A 23,639-nucleotide genomic window follows, 5' to 3' on the forward strand; every position below is an offset into this window, starting at 1 on the left:
CTCAGCATGCTGGGAAGGCACATATGTCCAGGATCAGCATCAGCTCAGCAGGAAAACCAACATTTCACTTTTACAAAGGTTGTTACCAGTGATGGGAATAACGGTGTTCAAAGTAACAGCGTTACTTACGCCGTTCCTTTTTTCCAGTAACTAGTAATCTAACTTATTACCATTTCTATGGTTAAAACGCCATTGTCACGGTTAGCAGTGGCAGACTGTAGACTGTAGACAGTGTGTGGAGGACCCAGGTGTCAACACAGATGAGGAGACAGCGCTGAACTTGAAACAAAAAGCGAGCCTTTATTTTGGTTGGATGAAAGGCAACAAACAAAGCAGAAAGCACAGAGGCAAAACTAGAAGCTGAACTGGGAAAACAGAGAACTTGAAACTGAGACTTAACTAAGACAACTAGGAAGGCTAAGACTAGGTGACTATGATGATGATGACTGAAACAACTATGAACAGGACTCTGTGCTGGAACATGAAAGAACTATGAAATATGACCATGACCAGCACAGAGTCCTGAAACCTGACGTAACGTGGGAGGAAGATGCACAGATGACGTAACACAGACTGAATGAAACACAGAGACTAAGGCTTTGTTTACACTGCAGGTCTTAATGCTCAATTCCGATTTTTTCATCAAATCCAATTTTTCTGTCTGCTTGTTCACACTACAAGTAAAATGTGACAGCAAACGCGCTCTAGTGTGAACGGTTCACGGCCTTAAAAGCAGCCCACATACACAAAAGAAGACGTCACACACAACGTACTCTGTTTACGGAAGTAAAAATGGCGGCTACAGAGCAAGTAGGTGTTGTTGCAGCAGTCAATCAATTTCTGCACAGTCATAATCGACAGAATTAATTAGAGAAAGAAGGACACTGAGTAAAAAGAGAGCCGGTGCTTTAACAATGGCCTTTTCCGGCGCTGATAATTAACCCTTTAAGACCTACCATAGAGCCAAGTCCGCCAGAGCTTATATTATATTTTTACATGCTGTGGAGCCATTTTTGGGAGCATTTCAAGTTGCTATACATCAATACAACCATTATAGCCCAGATTTTAATAATATGTCTGCATTAAGTGCATAGTAATTACATAAATTGCAAAAAATTGCAATAAACTACAAAAAAAATTGAAAATCGTTTTTGCTTTTTTAACATATATTTGTAGTTAGAGAAATTTAAGAGGCTTATTCCTCAAAACTGTAAATACAAAAAAGTTGCTCAAAATTGTTTCCCACCACAGGAAATTTATTTTGAGTGTCTTCATAGTTTTATTTTTGAAATACACCAATTTTTATACACTGCAGGAAAAACGAAAATAAATATTATACTGCAAATTTGCAAAAAAGCAGCATATGCATCAAAATAAACTATTTCCAGCAGTGCAATATGAGTCCTAAGCATCCCAGAAACGACACAGAAAGTCATACAGTCAAAGATAACTTATAAAAACACCAGTATAGGCCCTGAGGCCCTGATGGTAAAAAAAAACTACATTTCCGCGAAAAAGACGTCACTTCCGGTTTCGGGCAGGTAATGGCGAACATGCAAAAGTTCGCGCTGACGTCTATTCCAACGTAGGAAGTGTTATGAACAGCTGATCGGATCGGCAAAGCGTGTTTCTGGAATATTATGTTTTTGTTGCTGCAAGCGCTTTTTATGCAGTTTTTGCAAAGCTATATGTGGAAGGAAACCGTGACCTAGGACAAGCTGATGGCATAAGATGTAAGTACAACTCCTCCGGTTTCATATGCAAAAAAAATTATTGCGCTAGCTTATGTGGTTGCAGAGCTACCGGGATTTAAAAATAGTTACGTAAAACAGAGCGTGCCTGCTCCGATTGGCTCTAAAGGGTTAAGGTCTGTCTTTTGTCAGTGACGTAAAAGATGGTTTAATGCGACATAACGATTCACACAGCAGTCGCTTTCTAAAACATCAGATATGTATCGGATCTAATACCACATATGAAAGTGACCCAGGTCGGATTTGAAAATATCAAATTTGTGCTGTTCACACTGTCATACCATGATTGGATATCGCATAGGGTCAGAAAAGTCAGATTTGATGTTCTTTTGTCTGCAGTGTGAACGTAGCCTAAATACCCACAGAGATGATCAGGGGAAGTGGAAACACATGAGCGAGAACAGCTGACACACATGAACCTAATGACAGGACAGGGGAAGTGAACCTAAATACAATGAACGAAGAAAACCCGACTCTTTCAAAATAAAACTGGAAACATGGAGACATGGACATCACACGAACTTGACAACAAGGACCACACAGACATGAAACATGACAGGTAGACGCACGGACCAGGGAGACTTAGTACAGGGGGAGATGACAAAAAGAACTAAGAAACTAAACAGCAACTTAGAAATTAACTAGATGAGCTAAACTAGAGCACAAATGAACACAAAAGATACATAAAAACTCAAACACTGGGTCACACGACCCAGTACCGTCACAGCCGTTACCAATACTAACAAGAAAATGTAGTGCAAATGCATCACAATTTTTCCACGCTCAGACGGTTGAAGCTGTCTTCTGCTTACCAGGAGTTAGGGGTGGCGAAACGATCGCACCAGTGCTGCTGATTGGCTGAAGAAGAGTAAACCTATCACATGACCAATTTAAGATGACATAGCACTAACATGTTATGTCAACCCAAGTTAACACCCAAGTGTTAAAAGTGTGGACTTCAACCTGTATACCAATTTTTTAATTGCGTAGATAGGCCACGTAAAACCAGAACTAAAAATATATGTTTTTACCTGAATACTATTGTCACATTTACTGAAGGAAGAAACGGTAGAAACACTGTTTTCTAAGGAAAGCACTGGTAAGCATTCTCCGTCTGCGAAAACAAAAAATAAGACCTGTTTCCTATTGGTGGAAAAATGTACCATGTCGACCAATCAAACATGATATGGCAACATGGCATTTGGTTTTTTAGGAAGAGTGTCAATGAAGAGGAAGATTTCCCCGTGTGCCTCCTTATGTGTCTGTGTTGATAGGGTTGTTTGAGTTCTTGCGTCATCTTGTTTCCCCAGCCTGTCATGTCTGCCTCTCTCCTTCGTGCTCCTTGGCTGTCTCCCAATTCAGGGTCTGCAGCCTTAAAGTACGCAGCCTCAACGATCCTCAAGGGCTGCGTACTCAAAGACCGCTAAGGCCAGAAGTGCGAGGCTTGTGTAATGGGGCGGTCTAGCCTCCGTTGCGCTGATACTGTTGTTTGTCAATAAAGTTAAAAAAAAAAGCCTCCGTTGCGCTGCCCAGGTTGCCTAGCAACCATGATACTAACCACTGGAAACGTGTCATAGCCCCCGGCGCCCCTCATCCGCCGTTTTTTTCTGCAAATTTATCCACACCCATCGCCGCGCTATGCATTCTGGGATATGTTGGGCCATGAAGTCTACACTGCCACAGCCTTAAAATTCAGGGAAATGAAGGACGCATTTGAGGGCCGCATTTCGAGCAGCCTTTGAATTGGTACAGCCTTCGGCGCGCTGCTGTGACGTAATCGGCCTTGAAATGCGGCCTTTAAGGCTGCAGACCCTGAATTGGGATACAGCCAAAATGTTCTCTCTCTCCCTCTCCAGTCTGTCTCCATGTACTTCCTGGTTTTTTTGATAGTGTCAGTCTGTGTCCGTCATGTTATGTTTGCTTTCCTCCCATCTCATTATTATCATTATTCGTGTCAGCTGTGTTCCCTGTGTGCTCCTGCATTCCTCGTTAGTTTTCTGTGTATTTATGTCAGAGTCTCCCTCAGTTTCGTGCCACGTTGTCCCTCATACTCGTCTGCGTATTCCGTTTCATGGTTTCCTGCATTTTGATTTTTGTTTACCTTTTGCAATGAAGCTGAGGGTTTTTGAGTTTAAGTTACCGCCTCCGTGAGTCTGCATTCTGGGTTCGTTTCCTGCCTCCCTTCACCATAGCTGGACTGGCCATCGGGCATACCGGGCATTTGCCCGGTGGGCCGCTGGCGATTTTTTGTTTTTATGGGCCGATGGATTTTTTTTATTTATTTATTTTTTTTTTAGGAAGGGTATATATAATGGAAGGTGTTGGATTGGCCAATTGGTCATGATCGACTCTGGGCTGGACCAATTACAGCCGAGGAGGCTGGATGCACCCGCCCCCTTGTTTAGCAATCACGTGATTTTCGCGCATTGCATGCCGGGAACTCGTGGCAAAACAATCCAAGTACCGCATCAAATGCAAACATTTGCAGCACCGCAAAACGTTCATTCTCCGGTTCCAATACCTTCTTTTTTTTCTTTGCCGCACAAAAAAGGAATGTACAAAACAAAAGGAGAACAATGCCGGTCCGTACAAAGACAGACTCGACGAAAAGACAAAGAAAAGATACGAGGAAAAAATCAAAGGAGTGAAAGAGTGGACAAAAGACGTCAGCGTGCTGCCCAACTTTCACCACGCTCAGATTTATAATTATACGCTTCTTGGAGTGAGTGCATACACTCATGAAGTTTAGTAACTTCAGGTCACTGCAACAAGCCCAGGTACAGTTTACCGATGGACAGGACCTTGAAACGCACCGTGTAGAACGAAAGACTATTGTACATATCATAAGTTTACCAGTCTCACAAATCGTCTTCATAAATACACATTCATTAACAGTTTATTAATAGGACCTTTGAGCTCAACGGTAATTAATTAGTAGTGGAAATAATTTCTGGTAGTGTAACAGTGTTTATGTGGTATTATTCCACTTGCCACAAATATCAGTGTAATGGGGAAACAGCGCCCCCCCTCTCGGTGTGGCTGGCTGCAGTAATCGCTGCCAGTCTGCCGTAGCCATACGAGAGGTGAGTTGTATTGTTCCGCACACAATATAGCTAAGTAGTACAGACACATAAAACATGTTTGATTAGCTGACGAGCACCGAGTGTAATAAGTGCTTAGTGGACACATGTCCAACACCAGTTTTATGTACTTTTCATTTGTTTATTAATGTGTGAAACTGCATGCTAAAGCGGAATGCCGTAGTGTGCTGTGCGGAGTGGTGTGTGGCGAGCCTGTGCACTGATAATACACCGTGGCAACGATCGATCAGAGACTCCTTGTCTTTTTAAAAACACTACACAACGCAGAGTCGAGGAGTCTGTTTGGGCCGAACTGTTGCAGCGGGATGAAGCAGAAACCGGTTACAGTAGCATTACAGAAATGTAGCAGTGACAATAATATTGTATGTTGTAATCGCAATGGACAATTAGTGATACAAAACAACTGTTTTATCTTGTGAATAAAAGTATATGTTTTTGTCAATGTACCATAATAACAGAAGCGAAACGCAATATTGTGTCAGGACAATTCACTATTTATGCACAATAAACAAAGGAGCATAGCGCGACAATTTCTGTTCAGCGCCAGACTTGCTTGTAACCTATATCACCAATTATGTTAAGAAAAATGACGCATTAACTACTACAAAACTCTGACCTTTGTGGGAATGCTTGGAGCAGACTAACATGTGAGCTGGAGTGTTCTGAGATGTTATATTTGGTATATCCAGACCATCCATCGGCTCTTACTTCGGAAACATGGCTTAAAAATTTTCACTTCAACGACGTAATCCGATAAAAAAAAAAACGATCTCTTTACCCATCGGCTTCCCGTGGCTGTCATGCGACCGGCTATTGCAGTTAATAATACAACAGCTTCTTGCCATTTTTTGGGTTTCTTTTTATCGCTGTGTAACTGAGTTCAATTGAAAGCCTGCGTGCGCTAGTACCTCTTGCCACAAGTTCCCAGAATCCTTTGCGGTTTTATCCCTGAATGACGTCACATTTCAATCTTTATCCTGGTGGGCCGGTCTCTAGTCAAAATGCCCGGGCCGATTTTTTGTCCCAGTCCAGCCTTGCCCTTCACACAGTCATGACAAAGACGGGGACGTTTTTCGAGTAACAGCGGTGAGAGAGAGAGAGTGGCTTTTGAGATTTAGTTAGTGCGTAGTTAGTGTGTAGTTAGTGTGCAGTGTAGTCGATAGTTGTGTTTTGTGTATCAGAACAATGAGGGGACTGCTGAATGTCACAGCTGCTGGCAAAAAGCCACCAAAGGCAGACTGCAGTGTAAACGCTGTGATACACCTCCTGCTGTCAGGTCTGCAGGTATCAGGCTTGTGATGTTCTCTTTTATGTTAAAATAACAAAAACTATTTTTTTGGAGTGGAACAAATAAGTTGTGTGACTTCTTATTTGATGCAGAACGCCTAATTTGTCTTGGTCCTGGGTCTCCTGACCCAGTGTTTTGAGTTGTCATACTTTTTTGATAATTTTGTGTTATTTTTGAGTTCTTGTATCCCATGTTATTCTGAACAGTATGGTTTATTAGAGTTCACCTCGCGCCCCTGTGTCTCCCTCGGGATATCTGAGTTCCTATGCCTTGTTTCCCCTCCTTGTGTTTTATTTCATGTTTCCCCAGCCCGTTATGTCTGTGCTCTCCCTGTGCTCTTGTGGTCGCAAATTTTGAAGCCATCCTGATAACCTTCTCCCACCAACAATGTGGAGATCCAACCTTTTTAGATCCAATTAAAATCAAGGCACTCAAAAAGATGCTCTGGAAAAGAGTAGAATTCTTGGAACAGAGTTTAATACACTGAATCATATGATTTCAATCGTGATGTGTTCAGGATCTCTGTTACAATGTTACTGTTTTTGGTTGTGCTGCATGAAAGACGTGGAATGTGTATTGGAGGAGGTTAGTTACCAGAGCTGGAGAGTGAGTTATTCAGGAGACTCTCAGCAGCATTAACTGCCCTGTTACTGTAGCACCTTCATAAAGTCTTGTGCTTAAGACTCTACATGAAAGTTACAGTATATATATGTTCAGTGCAGATAGATATATAGTGTATATGGTTACATAGGTATACATATCATACAAAAATCCACCACACTTTCTCTCCCCTCCTGTTTGCCTCTCTGTGTCCTTCCTGTGTTACGTCTGTGTCTCGGGTCAGTATTTTCAGTTCGGTGTCCTCTCTGTCTTCTGTGTAATTGTCCTCAGCTGTGCTCCTCATGTGTTCCCACGTCCCTCATTAACTTCTGCGTGTTTATGTCAGAATCTCCCTCTTTTCCAGGTCGCGTTGTTAACGTCGGTTTTCCCCTCACGCTTTGTGATCCCCTGTGTGCCTCCCTGTGGAGTTTTAGGTTATATTTTCCCAGTCTAGTTCAGTTTATCATTAGTTGTATCATTTCCCCGAGTCTACAAATAAAGCTGCCTTTTTGATTTCATTCCCGTGTTGCGAGTCCTGCATTTTGGGTCCAATCTCCTGCCTGCACACAGCCGAATCGTGACATGATTATTCTGTAAATAGTTTGAAATGGTTATAAAAAATGTGGCTACATGATTGGCTACATTTTTAGATACATAGCTGTATATAACTTTGTTGTTTGTAAAACTAGTGCGTAGGTTTTTAAAATTCACAATTTATATTTGCATTTCAAGTTATGAAAATGATTCGTTAAACATGTTTGTGTTGCAGTAAAAACATAACTTTATGTTTTCAGTCGGCTTTTAGATCAGTTGTGTTAATACATTATGTCAAATTTATCTTGTGCTGAAAATAATGATGCCAAACAAAGTTGATAAAAAAGTTTTTAAAAGTGAAATATAGAGGTGAGATCAAATGTAGCCAAACGGCCAATTCTACCCTGAAGACCAGAGGGTTAAACATTTTTTTTAAGTAACGCAATAGTTACATTTCCTAGTATTTAGTTACTTTTATAATATTGTAACTCAGTTACAAAGAAGTAAATCGTGCTTTACAAATAAAGTGTAGAAATAACGTTCCAGCTAACAGTTGCTTCTCTAAAATCACTGCTGATGTTTTTGTATTTTGGCATCATGTTCTGTAGAAGCATATTTCATTTCTGTTGTATTAATCATATATTTAAACATATCACTTTAGTAATATATCACTTTCACATTAATTGCACGCATGTTCATCACAAATGGGCCTTGTGCTCTACCACACTTACACACTGACACAGTGAGGCCATTGTAAGTTCATGGGGGAGACGTTAAACAGATAGTCAGACTCCTGCGTATCAGGGATGTAAATGGTTAGGTAGCGTGGCCAAGCAGGAAAACAAGGTCATAATTCTCTGTGAGCGGGAAGGTTTCGAGGATAAGCTGGAGCTGAGGGTATTGGGTACTACGAGTGCCCAGTGGAGAGAGTGGACAGCTTCAAATACCTCGGAGTTCACATCACGCAGGACCTGTCATGGTCCTGTCACATCAACACCGTGGTGAAAAAGGCCCGACAGCGTCTCTACCACCTCAGACGCTTGAGGGACTTCCAACTGCCCTCCAAGGTGCTCAGGAACTTTTACTCGTGCACCATAGAGAGCATCCTGGCGGGAAACATCTTAACCTGGTTCGGGAACAGCACCATGCAGGACAGACGAGCTCTACAGAGGGTTGTGCGGTCAGCTGAGCGCACCATCCGCTCCGAGCTCCCTGACCTGCACTCAATCTACAGCAGGCGGTGCTGGACCAAGGCCAGGAAGATCGTGAAGGACCTCAGCCATCCCAACAACAGACTGTTCTCTCTGTTGAGGTCAGGAAAGCGATTCCGCTCCCTGAAGACCAACACAGAGAGACTGAGGAGGAGCTTCTTCCCGCAGGCGATACGGTCTCTCAATCACACCACCACACAGTACTGACCCACACATACAGTTCTTACACACACTGGACATTCTGGACATTGTTTTTGCACAACACTGGTCACTATATTCTTCATTTCCGGTTAATACTTGTACAGCTGCTGTTATTGTGTATATATTTATTTATATTTAGATTTCTTCATACATTCTTATATAGTTCTGTATTGTGTATTTTGTTGTACAGTTATTTTATTTTCAACTTTAATTTATATATTTTATCTTATTCTTTCCCAGTGTGTTGTACAGTTATTTCATTTTTAACCTTAATTTATATTTTATTCCTTCCTAGTTAAATTTACCCTTTTTAATTTTTCATATTTATTTCCTATCTTATTCATAGCCTTTTCCTTTTTTGTTTTCTTTAGGTCACGAGCAGTTGTCCAAGCATTTCACTGCATATCGTACTGTGTATGACTGTGTACGTGACAAATAAACATTTGAATTTGATTTACTGGATTCACGTTCCCTAAAACTGCAAATCAGGATGAGTGGTCACAATGTAAGTTTCTGACCAATCACGAACACGGTTAAGTGTATGAAGACGTTAAACACACAGACTGAAAGCAACAGCAAACCAGCAGTGTGTAAGAGGAATAGCACCATTAGTTCAATATTAAATGTACTAGCTTGTCCACGTCCTCATTTTAGGTTTGACAGCATTGTTAGTAGATAAAGACAGACAGCTTAAACATGTATTGAGCTGTGGTTTGGAGAAGGCCTCAGAGGGGACTGGTGGCGGCTCTCAGGCCAGCAAAGTTCTGTTAAGTTCCACATAATGACAACAGAACCAAAAACTCACCTGACTGTGAAGAACACATGACCACGATGAATCACTCCTCAGTCAGGTCTGAAAGCTTTTAGATGATTAATAAATGGATGTATTGATCATAAAGACGTGAAGGAGATACAGTTTTTACATACATGTATATGTTTTACTTAAAGTACTCTAATTTGTAAATTTCTTTTATTTCATTTTGTTTTTACTTTATACAACTTATATTATTTTTCCTTTATTGTTTTTATTTAGACGCTCCTTTCTAAGCTGATTTCTTTTGTCATATTTGAGTTTTTTTATTGTATTTTCTACTTTATTAAAACTATGCTGTTATTAGTTGTGTTTAATGCTTTGCTGCTGTAACACGGGCATTTCACAATTTTGGGATATATTATAATTTTTTAATAGTCTATTATTTATTAATTCAATTGATCCTTATCTTTATTGACTGTAGGTCAAATGTAACAGTATCTTTTTCTACCGCGGCCACAGTCCAGATGAAGAGTGTCCTCATACTGAGCTGACAGTAAGAGTGTTAACTGAGCCTTTAAGTAAGTCTTGTTGCATTTATGCTCGTATGATAAATCTACACCATAGCTACAGTATAACAACAAAGCTTCTGAGGCCCTGCACTGTAACCACACATGCATTTCCACATAAATCTAATTACACATCACACTGATGCAGCTCACAACATCTGCTGCACTGCTGTAAGCGCTGGCAGTGACATCAGCCATCTGCACAGGTCAAAGTGAGAAGGTCACAATCAAGTAACACTTTATACCTGCAGTAAAGCAGAGGAGATTCATAAATATCACAATAAACGCAACAACAATCTACATGTAACTGCAGCTCATACAGTGTTTATCCCATACTGTGACTTTAAACAAACATGTGACAGCTGTCAGGCCTCCAGCTCCCCCAGGAGGTCCTGAAGTGTACTGCAGCCAGACATCAAATAACGTAACCTAGTATTTCCATATTTCACAGGTTCTCAGATAACACTCCTACATTTCATGTAATTCCATTAACCAAGAAAAAGCCTTTTTAGAAAAACATTAAACTGACTTAATTGTTAAAGGTAATGTTTAAAGTCTCACTGATTTACAGTCAATGTGTGCACAAGTTTTTATTCGTGCTTGAATCTAAATAGAGTCGTTCAATTCACAACAACAGGCGCTTCAAGGTAGTTTAAACTGTAAGACCTGTAAAGATAATATGACAGAAACCCCAAATAATCAGATGATCCCACACAAATGAGCTTTTGGTGACAATGGAAAGAAACCATCCACTTTAATAGGAATACAATTAGAACAATAGTATTAAAGTAGTATTATAGCCGCTTCGCTCAGCTGGGTAAACAAAGCAGCGAGGTCAGAGCTCCTCAAGAGAACTGAACAACCATCTGTGCTTTATATTATCTGTGCTCGAATGTGATGTAATGGGGGAGGTTACCACATTTGCCACCACATGACCCCCATCTGGATACGCCCCTGCCTCCAAAGCTGTAAAAAGCTGCATTTATTAACAGTTACACACTGACAGTGAAACTATTGGAGAACACAGACCATGCTTAGCTAATAGCTATGCTACGCTAGTGAACCTGAGAAGGCTGAATAAATGAATCCTGTTGTTTGTTGATGAGTTAACAGAATGTGTGCTTCCATAAAGCATGCCCATGTTACTGTGTAAAAGACTGTAAACAAGCTACAAATAGAGATGTGGAGCAGAACAGCACTGTGTGCTGTGAGAGTGTCTATTACTCACTGTCTGTTACAACGGAGGATCATTATGTATTTATTTCATTAGTATGTCAGTGGGCTTCTGTCTGTGGTCTGAGTGGTTCCACATGGGGTTTCAATGCTGCACATTTTGAAAACTATGGTTCAGGCTTGTCTGTCAGTCCCATGTATGTGTAATGTGAACTTTCATCAAAGGCAAACACATTTATCAAAACATAATACGTGAATGAACCCACAGCTTAAAGATGGCACAGTCAGTATTCAGGACAAGATATCCAGCACCATTAAAGGTGATGAGAGGAAACCTGATATATAAGCAGCTGTAAATAACATGCAGTGTTAGCCTGCATGGGATGGGATGGATTCAAATCCCCGACCTGATTGGTTGTTTCAGTCCTGTCCTTTATGTTAACATGATCACCTGAAAAGGATCTGCACCTGTTAAAGATGAGCCATGTTAAAAGGAACTCATGTTTGTGTTGTATGAACACACACACATGCTGAGTCACTGAGTGTGCGTTCAATGAGGATCAAAGCAGCTTCCTTACCAAAGACCAGTAGCAGGAACGACAGAATCAGGTTCATCCTGCGGCAAAAAAGAACAAAATAATCTCTTTAAATCTGCTCCTCCAACCAGCCGACAGCCCACACACAGCAATCACTACACTGCAGCTGGCTCAGGTTTACTTTCACTTTCACACAGGTCCTGTCTTAACCTTTAGTATAAAAGCTCTTAACTGCAAAGGATTCTCAAGTTAAAGTCAGAAGAGAAACACAAGAGCATGTACTGCCTTCATACTCACATGGTGCTACTTTTAGAAACATGTGGTTGGAGGCTGGGACCAATGTCCTGCCACAGTTAGAAAAGCCGGGCTGGACTGCATGCCTTTCACTGGGTGTCATATTCCTCTGTCCCATCATCAGTAAAAATAGACACAGTGAAAGATTCAGATCTGAGCTGAGCTCAGATTGTTCAACTAAAAGTTTTACACCGACCACAGTGTTTGGTTAGCACACGCTGAAAACGCCATATTTACCAAGAATATAGTGACAAACAGTGTTGGGCAAGTTACTTTGAAAAAGTAATTAATTGTAGTTACTAATTACTTCCTCAAAAAAGTAACTGAGTTAGTAACTAAGTTACAATATCCTGAAAGTAACGAATTGCTTGTAGAAGTAACTATTGTGTTACTTTAAAAAATCTTTAACCCTCTGGGGTCCAGGGTTTAATCGGCTGTTGTTGACTACTTTTGATTTTTTTACCGCTGCATTTCACCTTTAGAAACTGTTTACCTCGCCTTGTTTATCATTCTTTTCAGCACAGCCTCTTTAGGTTTTGTTTCTGTGCCTCTCTTCTGTCCTTTGTGTTATATCCAGCTCTTGTCTTAGATGTTTGTGCATTTCCTTTTTTACTTCCCGTGTCCTGTGTTAGTGCATCCTGTTTTGCTTCCTCTCTGTCTTGTCATATGTGATTAGTCCCAGCTGTGTGCTGTGCAGTTCAACATCACACTAATCTAGAGAAACAGAAACGTACTAAGAAACACAAAGCTGTGAGTACTTTAAGCGTTCCAGCTGACCAGCAAACATAAATCACAGTCTTCTGTTTGGAAGGGCGGCAACAGTTGAGAGCGTTGCTGCCTGAATGACAAACACTGAGGTGAAAGAAGATGGCAATCAGAAAGTAATGGCTATTATTTGCAGCAAACGATTTTCTGAGTGTTTTATTAGTAATACTTGGTGTTGTGATTTCCAGCTCTCTAATAGTATTTTTTAGAATATTGTTCGATGTCAGTGGAGCTAAAAGTAGAAACATTGTTTGCTACTATTCAACATTCAGGGAACTAGTGAACATTTCCTCAAGGACTTCAACTCTAACTCTGTTGGAAAAAAAAAACCATGGTAAACTTGTGATATGCTGACTTTAAGTTGCAGAATTTTTTATTTAGTTTTTACTGACAGTTTTATGAGTAATGCATACTTTGAAAAATTCTTATATTTGTACAGTCGTACCTAATCATACTGGACAACACATGTTTGCATGTTTGCAGTGTACGTTGTCACATAAACCTTGAGACCAACACACTTCAGACCCCCTGACATGTCTGGTTGCTGGTGAAAAATGTTCATTCTCCAACCTGACTGCTGGCTCGTGAAATTAGTCTCAAAGAGGGTCGTCCACCAAAAACCTCCATGTGACTGCTTTGATGGACTGAAGGTTGTCCTGATTGGCTGCAGCTTGCATGGGAGACACCAACGTGCCTGTAAACACGCTGAGGATTAGCTAATCCTTGGAAAGTGTCTTTAGAGTAAAAGTTGAAGCTGAAGCATGTTGGTTGCAGAGGTAAAGCCCAGCTTTTACTTTGAAAGTGAAGCTCTATGTCTCTCGTTTGGATTGCACTTTCTCAAGTAGTTGATTTTGCAGGTAAACTTCTATGCAGACTATGTGCAACTGCAGCAATCTGTTCTACGCCCATGTGTCTGGGACATAACTAAAGCTGGATTTACATCTTTGTGTCCCTTCATGTACCTGTTAGATGAGACAAAGCAAAATGCCAGTTCAGCACCACAAACCTGTGGAGATGGATCGTCCTGCAGTCCTTTAATAAGACAGTAGAGTGTAACCTCTGTGCTGCTGAATGGCAGCTGGTTGAAACGTCAGCTTGAATAAGAAGAACAAAGTGAATTTGTTTACTTGAGAAAGCTCTTTGTCTGTTATGATTTCTGTCTTTTCACACACACACACACACACACACACACACACACACACACACACACAGACACACACACACACACACACACACACACACACACACACACACACACACACACACACACACACACACACACACACACACACACACATATACATACAGTGCCTTGTCTTTGTAACCAAGGGGGGTTATGAGGGGAGGTACTATTGTTTTGTGTGAACTGTGTTCCCAATAAAAGGCAGCGAGAGGAGGCCGGATTTGGGGTCATTTCCGTGCTGGACACAGACGAGGCCTCCCTTGCGCAAGTAATCGATCGATCCTGACTGTCTTGTTTTCTTCATGAGGAATAAGTCTCTAGAATTAGCGGGGCTTGTGGAAACACAGACCCAACACTCCCCATGTCTGCGTGGATTATTTGCTGAGTCTAAATGTGCCAACGCTCGTCTGTCTCCATGTGTTAGGCTACCTGTGGATCACTTCCTAGTTAAAGGAAGACTCTTCTTAAATCTCTTGTTGTGAGAAGCAGCCCACACCCACTGATGCACATGGGCACTCAGTTTGGAAAGAAGCAGTCGTGGTTCCTGTCCCTAAATCTAGTCGTCCAAAAATTCTAAATGACTTCAGGCCTGTTGCCTCACTTCAGTTGTAATGAAAGTCTTTGAAAAAATCATCAGAAATGTGATTATGAAAGCGACTGAACATCAGCTGGATCCAATGCAGTTTGCATATAGGCCCAACAGAGGAGTGGAGGATGCACTTTTGACTTTACTAAATCTAATTCTTAAACATGTAGAGAGTAAAGGGACTTTTGCAAGACTTCTATTCATTGATTTTTCTTCGGCTTTTAATACAACACAGCCCCATATTTTAATTAAAAGACTTTTAGAACAGTTTGAAATCAGGAAAAACCTGCTGGGCTGGATTTTTAGGTTTTTTTAACTAACAGGTCACAAAGAGTGAGAATAAATGGGGTTCTGTCTGACCCAGTGTTCTCCTCCACAGGTTCTCCTCAAGGGTGCATCTTGTCTCCCTTAATATTCATTCTCTATACAAACATGTGTCAGAGCAGATATGAAAACAGGGCCATCATTAAATATGCAGATGACTCTGTTATTGTCAGCTTACTGAAAGAGGGTGAGACTAACCACGGTCCAGTCATTGATGACTTTGTTCAGTGGTGTGAGGAGTCTTATCTCCAGCTGAACATATCTAAAACAAAAGACATGGTTGTTGATTTTAGGAAACAACAAAATGGGCACAGAGTCACTTTAATTAAAGGTCAGAAAACAGAGCAAGTACAATCATATAAATATCTTGGGACCATAATCAATGAAAAACTGAACTTTGATCAAAATTGCAAATCAGTTTGTAAAAAGGGTCACCAGCACCTTTATTGCCTTAGGAAACTTGCTCATTTCCACATTGACCAAAAAATTTTAACTTTGTTTTATCGTTCTTTTATTGAGTCTGTTTTATCCTTTTGTTTGGTGGCATGGTTTGGTCAGACCTCTGTCACAGAGAAAAACTCTCTAAATCAGATAGTGAGATGGTCCAGTCGTCTGATAGGTGAGCCACAGTCTTGTTTATCCTCCCTGTACACTAAGCAGGTACAGAGGATGGCTTCCAAGTTCATCAGGTAGATTGAATCCACCCGTCCAGGGTCCGCAACCCTAGCCATCATTTTTACCAACAATCCTTTGACACAGGGAATGATACAACAACCACAGGTGACCAGTATCCCTAAAAGTGTAGCGAATGAAACCATTGCTGACATAGCCAAACCTTTCCACCGTCCAAACACGGATGCCACCCAGGACTCCACTGGGTTTCCAATACCTGAGTGCTCATTCATCATTTTAGACAAATTTTCAGGCCCTCCACAGCTCGGGTTACTCAGCCATCTTGGGCAGTACTATTCGGGATAAAGGTTCATCACATGTCTCCGAACATATCACAGACGCCCCCTTTTCTCTGCCAACAACATGTCAAGGGCCATTCGATTCTCCACTCCCATCAGCGAAGTCGGATTATTCTGCAAACCCTTCCATGGCGTCCCTGGTAAAGTTAGAGAGTCTAACCATTCGTAATGAACATAGTTAATCCGGTCAACATTCTTGGTTTTCCCCCAAAATATTGATGTAACACAGTCCAGTGTCTGTATAATGAACTTAGAGCATAGAAACAAAGTCTCAGTCCCATCACACTAGTATTGATCCGACACCAATACCAGCGTTGGTATCGATTCGCCACCTTTAAGCTCCAATTCATGCCTTTATTGAACAACTAATTCCTGCCTGTTCAAATGAAGTTCCTGCAGAAAGCTTTAAAAGGAGCAACATGTCAGTCTGTCACAGTAACACATGCTGGAGCAGCTATTCATATTTAACATGCACATATTGTTCACAACCAAACAAAGCGCTGCAGTTCTCCCTCTCTGTGAAGCAGCACAGTTACATGGAAAAGATAAAACCTACAGTGGACAAGCTACTGATCTCAGATCTGTAGGTGATGACAGAGAGCACGTTTGGCTGTGCATTTATTAACACTGGGAACTGTGGGAACCAGTAGAAGAAGAAGGCTGCTTGATGATATTAAGGTAAGTGTGGAAAACTTCTTCACACTGAGCATTTAAAGCCTGCTCGCTGCTCATGTTGTGAGTGTGTGTGTCCTCACTCATCAGGAGTGTGTGAAGCTTTCATGTGCATCCATCCATCTGTTGCTGCATCAGTGTGTGTGTCCTCTATGAAAAGCTTGAGAGCTCCTCAGACCGTGCACACACACATGAAGACCAGGCTGTGTCACAAAGTTTACACGTTTGATCCGACTGTGTGAAGAACACAACATGTGAAGCTTCAGCTTCTCTCTGTGTTTAAACACACTCACAGGCAGTCATGTGACTACCAAGCTTCAGCCAATCAGAACAAACTGGAGCAAAGTTCAACATGTTAGAAGTTAGTTTGTGCCCAGTGTGCATGTTTCTTGAGTGCTGTGATAACTCTGTGTGTGCGTTTATTGAAATGGCTTTAAGATGCTTTGTTTCACTTTATTGGCAGCAGTGTTGTGACTGCACGAGCTGTGACTGAAAGGATCAGGCTGAAGGTACGAACGCCATCTGTGAGCTTCCTCTGAAGGGCGTCTGGGTGAGGCATCCGACTGGGAGGAGACCCCGGGGCGGACCCAGGACACGTTGGAGAGATTCTGTCTGTCGACTCATCAGGGAACGCCTCAGTGTCCCAGAAGAGCCGGAGGACGTGGAAAGAGGTGTGAGCGTGTGCGCTGAGACCGCCGCCCCCGTGAGCTCGACCGGGCCGAGCAGGTGAATGATGAGGGGCGGGGCTTATTCAGGCTCTCTGAGTTGATATGATTGGCGTTTTACAGCCACAGCACCCTGAGCAGCCCCGATTTGACATCATCTCTGAAAATGAATCAATCAATAATCAATCAGCGAGTTTGTTTGATTTTCACTGTGAACTTTGTGTGTTTCAACTGCTGTGATGTTCACTGTCAGCCATCCTGTAACGTATGAGTGAGATTATTAGTAGATTATTAGCTCTCTGCCAGCAGATTAGAGGCTAAGCAGGCTTGAGCACTGCAGCTGGCTGTGAGTACAGATGTGTAACAGCAGCATGGACACTTAAACATCATCAGATGTTTGAAACCAACCGTTTCTGCCACAACAGAAAAATACATTTTCTTTGCTGGATTGTTTCTAAATCTGTGTCAGCTCCAGATATCAGTGATCGGTCTCATTGATTACTGATAATCGTCCACATCAGTCCGTCTTTATTTTTAAGGCTGCTGATATTATTATAAAGAAGCTCAAAGACTTACTGACCCACAGGGGCAGCTGTCACAGCTGTTTGAAAACCTGAGTTTGTGGAAGAACTTTGCAGAAACAAAAACACACCTCAGTCTTGGATTCAGGTTTTAGCTTCAAAGCGACACTTTCATCGGGAAGATGAAATGAGACGTGTTTAATAAACTGGCACATTTCTTTCTCCTGTTTGTACAAAGCTCTCATTTTAGTGACGTCATCAAAGAAAACACACCTTTCACTTCCCCCAACGGTTTTTGGGCTCTGACTATTTCCTGGATCCTTTTAATGGACTTAAAGTGGCCACGTTGTGTAACACGGATCCTTTCAGCTCCTTCTGGAGATGATTCCAGGAAAAAGATGGAGCTCATTGAAAAGACTCTGAGCACAAACATTAAAATCCTGTGAGAGTGAAGCCTGAACTGATTCTGCTTTTTCCTCATGAATGTTCACAGATAAGAGGAGATTCAGAGAGGAACCAACCAATGTGAAAGTGAGAGACAGACGGAGACAGCAAGGAAGGAAAGTGAAAGGTTTCCAGGATCAGACGAGTTCAGGTGGATTCAGAAAGAGAGATCAGCAATAAAAGGAATGAAGTGTTTCCTCAGCTGGAGGCAGAAGCAGCAGCTGGACTGTTTCCCCACAGCTGGACTCACAGGTGAGACACCTGCAGCTTTACTGACACCCAGTGGACGCAGCAGGAAACTGCAGCAGCTCAGACAGTGATTCAAGTGTTTATTCAGGGCTGCTGTGGCTCATTAAAAACTCTGAAATACAAATAAACGAAGGTCTTCAAATGTCTCATATTTCCCCAAAATCATTAAATGGAAGTTTTTTCAGTCTGGAAGGAAAAATGAAGCCAAGAAGAATTTTTTCAATCAGTTTTAAAGTTTCACTCGCTCAGCGTCTCTCCTCTTATCACCGCTGATCAGACACATTTATTTATTTGAAGATGCAGTTAGCAGCTGACACGCTGATGATGCTCAGTAGATCTGATCTTTGTATCTGGATTTATTTGACAGGGACAGTGTTCATGTTCATGGACATCAGGATAAAAACAGAAGATGGAAACCTGCCAGATTTGAGCTAAACTGCTCAAATCTGTGTCGTCCCTGGGCAGGTCACATGACTCAGTCCAACGTACAAAGACACACAGACACACAAGAAAAGCCAGAGAAACAAAGACAAATCCAAACGATCCATCATCCTGAGTCAAAGTGATCACAGGTCTGCTTTGTTGGAGATGAGCCTTCAAAGTGGAACATGTGGACTGTTCCTTTATTACTACCACTGAAGGCCACGCCCCTCTGGTCATGTGATCATGTGGTTGTAGGAACGCTCCTCTTCCTCAGAGGATCCACCTGTGCTTCCTCTCCTCTCTCCTCCACCTGTTACAGTGAGGGAACGTCCTCCATGATGGAGGAGCTGCTGGAAAGTGCTGAGAGTTTCCTCCAGAGTGAGACCTCTGTCACAGTTCAGAGGATCTACGGCAGCAGAGACCTTCATGGACACTAAAAGTCTCAAACACACAACAACAACATCACACTGACTCCACTCTGACATCACTGATCAATAATCAAAGAACACACAGATCAAACTGATTGATCAGCCATCAGAGGAGTCGGATCAATGGAGCTGCTTCTGTTCCTGATGTCCCCTGTTTGATCCTGGACCTGAACTCTCCCTGCAGAGGAGACACAAGACAGTCAGAGAGAAACAGACACACAAACACAAACACGACTGTCACACACAAACCTTTGACTTTCAGCTGCACTGTTTTCCTTTTAACCAAAAGTTGATTCCACATGATGTCACACACATATCTCCCACTGTCTCTCTCTGTGGGCTGTTTCAGGGTCAGACTGAGGTCTCCAGTTTTCAGCAGGTCTTCATTCATCTTCGTTCGGTCTCTGTAAACCTGGTGCTGTTCTTCAGGCTGGTCAGAGCCGTTCTTATACACGTAGACCATCATTACTGGTTTAGGCTCAAAGCGTTTCCACTCCACTTCAGTATCTTCAGGTAGGTTTTGTGTGGTTTTGAAGGGCAGCTGGACAGACTCCTCCCCCTCCTCCACCTCCACCTGATAGACTGAGAGGACAACAAACACAACATGAGCTGTACAAAGGCTGTGTCCCAATTAAGAGAAGCACGCTTGAAGTACACATTTTGAGTGCAATTACGTCACCGCTACGCGACGACGGCTGTCCCAATTTGAAGTGTACTTCAAATGCGCCGTCGATTTCCCCAAATATCAAGCGTGGTCCGGTGCACGCTTCGTGGTCCCATATATCCCACAATTCATAGCGCAGCGGTGGGTTTGGATAATTTTGCCGCAAAATACCCGACAAGAATGGCGCTCCCCAGTGGCTGCAGCCAGACCCTTCTCCAAAATACGGCAGACGGCAGAAGGGAGCGGCCAAAGAGTGAACTGTCAAAAGTAAGTACTGAATATGATGTCACTTATTTATGTGCGAATGTTTAATAATGAAGAACATTAAAACATTACTGTTGGCCACATGTCGGCAAAGTTATGTGACATTAGTGATGTTTGTACTTTCAGCGTTAACTTGGTTTTAAACCCTCTACTTCAAAATATATATATAGTCGACCTTAATCTTACAGAGAATCTGATGATTTTATGGATAATTAAAGTCCATCATATATCCACAAACACAACAAGCTGAAAGTCAGTGATGCTACTCGGTTTGCAGTCCTGAATATCACGGCACAAGCAAGATTCACTGCACTGTTAATGTTAGCTATATTATATTGCTGCCTCTGTTCGGTGGTGTCGAGCCAAACGGACTTTAACGTGTGTTTGAACGAGCTGACGGTTCACTCGTTAAGCTGAAAGACAGATGCTTTAATCACAGGAGTCACACATGTGTCCACTGTACCATCTGGGACTCTTCTTGTTTCGTAATGACACAAACACTAAATCCTCCTTCTCTGGTGCTGTTGTGTAGCAGTGTGTAAACCTGAGACTGTCACCTGTCTGTCTGTCCTGCACTCTCTCTCTGTTTCTTTCTCTCTGATTGTGGAATAAAAGTATGAACATGTGTTTATAAGTTACACTTGTGTTTGAATCCTGCAGCTTATCACACATTTGATTTCCATGTGTGACAACTGCAAGTGTCCAGAGTGAGGACAGACTGAGGGACACACTGCTGCACATCATCTGTGAGGCTTTGCAGCCCTGATGATCCACCAGGACAAACTCAGCAGTGTGTGAGGAAGAGGAGGAGGAAGAATCAGCAGCAGCTGACAGATGGAGAGAATAGACAGACTGTTCCCTGTTTGTGAAGGACTGCTAGGAAAGTTTAAAATAACTAACTGTCTGTCCTGAATCAGTCTTATTAGGTAATGTTCAAATAATTGTATCATTCCAGTGTTTTCAGTGTGGGAGAAAGTACTCAGGGCCTTCAAGTTACACACTATGAAAGGCAGCAACAAGTTTAATCTTCAGAAACCTAAAGTATGTATCAGCAGCAGAATGGAGCTAAAAATAAATGTTTGTTTCAGTTCTATGAAGCTTTGAGTATTTTGGATCAGTAGCACTGCTGTGTTTGTTGCATCATATTGCTGTAATTGTTTATATGCTTTATATATTCCGAGATAAGTTGATCTATAGTGTTACATCATATTCTATAAGGATGTTATGTGTTTGTAGACTTTCTGCCCAGTTTGACCCATTTAGCAGAAGTCAGCCTGTTTACGGCTCTGATATCTATTCTGTATGACTTAAAGCAGTTATGACATGGTCTGATTTTCTCACCCAATAAAGGAATATTTAATATATCAGTCTACTCTTCATTCTATCAGAAACAGTTATCACAGCTCGTACATTTTGTTTTTACACATGTATGTAAGCATTGAGCCAAATTTAGTAATGCCAACATATTAAAAGAACAATATTTGTCTCATATATAATACATCTATAGATACACTGTCAAAGATACACTTGTCTTTGAGTGAAGATTTAAGGTGATAGGATATTTAAATAAATGCAACTTGAATCTTTGACCCAGAGTTCAAGCTCACTGCTGTAATATATCCTGTAATAAACACATATACACACACACACACACACACACACACACACACACACACACACACACACACACACACACACACACACACACATATACATATATATATATATATATATATAAACACCCAGCACGCCCCTGCGGGCAGTTTATCCTTCAAGCTCGGGTCCTCTACCAGAGGCCTGGGAGCTTGAGGGTCCTGCGCAGTATCTTAGCTGTTCCCAGGACTGCGCTCTTCTGGACAGAGATCTCCGATGTTATTCCCGGGATCTGCTGGAGCCACTCGCCTAGCTTGGGAGTCACCGCACCTAGTGCTCCGATTACCACGGGGACCACCGTTACCTTCACCCTCCACATCCTCTCGAGCTCTTCTCTGAGCCCTTGGTATTTCTCCAGCTTCTCGTGTTCCTTCTTCCTGATATTGCTGTCATTCGGAACCGCTACATCGATCACTACGGCCGTCTTCTTCTGTTTATCTACCACCACTATGTCCGGTGGGTTAGCCACCACCATTTTGTCCGTCTGTATCTGGAAGTCCCACAGGATCTTAGCTCGGTCATTCTCCACCACCCTTGGGGGCATCTCCCATTTTGACCTCGGGACTTCCAGGTTATACTCGGCACAGATGTTCCTGTACACTATGCCGGCCACTTGGTTATGGCGTTCCATGTATGCCTTGCCTGCTAGCATCTTGCACCCTGCTGTTATGTGCTGGATTGTCTCTGGGGCATCTTTACGCAGCCTGCACCTGGGGTCTTGCCTGGTGTGATAGACCCCAGCCTCTATGGATCTTGTACTCAGAGCTTGTTCTTGTGCTGCCATGATTAGTGCCTCTGTGCTGTCTTTCAGTCCAGCTTTGTCCAGCCACTGGTAGGATTTCTGGATATCAGCCACCTCCTCTATCTGCCGGTGGTACATACCGTGCAGGGGCCTGTCCTTCCATGATGGTTCCTCGTCTCCCTCCTCTTTCTTGGGTTTCTGCTGCCTGAGGTATTCACTGAGCACTCGGTCAGTTGGGGCCATCTTCCCAATGTATTCTTGGATGTTCGTTGTCTCATCCTGGACTGTGGTGCTGACACTCACCAGTCCCCGGCCCCCTTCCTTCCGCTTAGTGTACAGCCTCAGGGTGCTGGACTTGGGGTGAAACCCTCCATGCATGGTAAGGAGCTTTCTTGTCTTTATGTCAGTGGCTTCTATCTCCTCCTTTGGCCAGCCTATTACCCCAGCAGGGTACCTGATCACGGGCAGGGCGTACGTGTTGATGGCCCAGATCTTGTTCTTACCATTCAGCTGACTCCTCAGGACTTGCCTGACCCTCTTCAGGTACTTGGTGGTTGCAGCCTTTCTAGCGGCCTCTTCATGGTTCCCATTTGCCTGCCGGATCCCCAGGTACTTGTAACTGTCCTCTATGTCTGCAATGTTGCCTTCTGGTAGTTCAATCCCCTCAGTTCTGACTACCTTCCCTCTCTTTGTTACCATCCGACTACACTTCTCCAGTCCGAACGACATTCCAATGTCATTGCTGTATAGCCTGGTAGTGTGGATCAGTGAATCGATGTCTCGTTCACTCTTGGCATACAGCTTGATGTCATCCATGTACAGGAGGTGGCTGACAACTGCTCCGTTCCGTAGTCGGTATCCGTAGCCAGTCTTGTTAATGATCTCACTGAGGGGGTTCAGGCCTATGCAGAACAGCAGTGGGGACAGAGCATCTCCTTGGTAGATCCCGCACTTGATGGTGACTTGTGCTATGGGCTTGAGGTTGTCCTCCAGTGTTGTCCGCCACATCCCCATTGAGTTCCTGATGAAGGCTCTCAGGGTCCTGTTGATCTTATATAGTTCTAGGCATTCCAGGA

Source organism: Astatotilapia calliptera, chromosome 3, assembly GCF_964374335.1.
Source record: "Astatotilapia calliptera chromosome 3, fAstCal68.1, whole genome shotgun sequence".
Lineage (NCBI taxonomy): Eukaryota > Metazoa > Chordata > Actinopteri > Cichliformes > Cichlidae > Astatotilapia > Astatotilapia calliptera.